This window comes from Limulus polyphemus, unplaced genomic scaffold, assembly GCF_000517525.1.
Source record: "Limulus polyphemus unplaced genomic scaffold, Limulus_polyphemus-2.1.2 Scaffold432, whole genome shotgun sequence".
Taxonomy (NCBI): Eukaryota; Metazoa; Arthropoda; class Merostomata; order Xiphosura; family Limulidae; genus Limulus; species Limulus polyphemus.
In genome coordinates this window covers 73,909-75,849 of record NW_013666042.1, presented here as the reverse complement: position 1 = coordinate 75,849, position 1,941 = coordinate 73,909, and positions in this window count along the sequence as shown.

Here is a 1,941-nt window from a genome sequence, read left to right as displayed (position 1 = left end):
ATCGGGCAATCTGTTGTGCTTACTGAGGGAGATCGAACCCCTGATTTTAGCGTTGTAAGTCCTTAGATTTACCGTTGCCCCAGCGAGGGATACAAGTTCATTGGTGTATTTCATTCATACACATATTTTTTTTATGATTAAAGAAGATTTTCTTTTTTAATTATAAAAAAATTAGTGCCCTAGGGCTCACTGATAACGTAATAATAATTATAGATAGCAAATCAAAATGTTTATTTTATGAAATTTCTGAAAAAAGATTAATAACGATAATTATTATTATTGTGTTGCTTTTAATTATTATTGGCACTTATAAATTATTTGGTAACTTTAATTTTAAGCTCTAGATCGGAAATTCCTACACTATGATTCCCTGATCACTGGTGGTCCGAGAGATCCGTTCAGGTGATTTGGGGAAAGGTTTTATAATTACAAAAAGTAAGAGTTTGTAGATCCTGGAGCAAACCCAACACTTTCTACCTTAAATGTTCAACTATATGAGCAAGAAGAATATTCATAAGTTAAGTAGAAACGTCTGAAACTCTATTATATATGGTTTTGGGGTTAAAGTAGGGGAAATATATTTTACATTTGGGAGTTTTCCGGCATTGTTAAAAAAAACAAAAAACTGCCTCCTGGTTTCTATACAAAAGAAAAGCGCTTGTTAGAGCTTTCTTACGACAGTAGATTAAGATCAAAATGTTAAATAAATCCACTATTATAGTTTTGGATTCAGAGAACTGGAGAACACCCAGTACTGGCAAACAAAGCAGTTCATTTTCTGATGCTGTTTACTAATACGCAATTTTCATCACTTGCGACCCTCAAAGTCCAAATACAGAGACAGATGAATGTTGAACCAGACCTGAGGCTAAAGCTGACGAACATTACACCCAATATAACAGAACATTGCACAAAAAAGCAGGTGCACCCATCTTATTAAACAGTAGAAAGATAAATTTAAGCGCTTATTTTATTTCGTCATATCATACTTTTATTATGTGGTCAGCAAGTCACCCACCATGAAAAAAATAAAATAAAAATTCAAGTGGTCCGCAAGCAAAAATGTTTGGATACACTGACTAGACTGAGGATTAATGACGAACTATTTCATTTACTACGCTTGAAATCTTTAACTAATTCAATATATAAAAATATTAAAAATGAAATAACTTACAGAATAACATAGAAATATTTATTTCTTTTCTAAGTAAAAGTATTAATCGTAAGCATCCAATTTATAGCCTGTAGCTACCATGGCTAGTCATATAAAATTTATTAAAAACAAAACATATTGTTGCGTCAGCGAGGTCACGTGACTAGTATCACGCCACGTCCTTCTCGAACCTTCGTGAATTATCGGGAGACTACTAGATTGGGGGAAGTCTGGTATATATAAGACGGTATATATATAACGTGACGGAACAACAGTCAGGTAATGAGTAATTGAATGTATGCGGAGAATATTGTGAGACGTGATTTATAGCGTTTGTTATAGAGCGACTGTTGAAATTAAGTGCATCGTAAAGTTGTATTCGGAAAGAATAAACCAGTTTTATTTAAGAAAGGACTTGTGTCGCTAAAGTTTAGTCGGAAAGAATTTGCGGAAAATTAACTAACGACTGGAGGCGTAACAATATATATTACTACGTCAGCCAACAACTGACGCGATAGATGCGTTATACGCAGATATTTCATACAGTACTTGACTGTTTGAAAATTTCAACTCTGTATTGAAGCACAGTTAAATCTAGCATAAAAAGAACTAAAGTGATCAACTTTCAAAATGAGTTATTGTCTCACAAAGGACACCTGTGAAATTATGAGCAAGCAAGATACACTAATTTTTCTCAACATCACATACAATGATGGCTGGAGACGGCTTGAATGGGTAATGAAGAAAAACTTTAATATAAATTTAACATAACAGCAACTGTACAACGT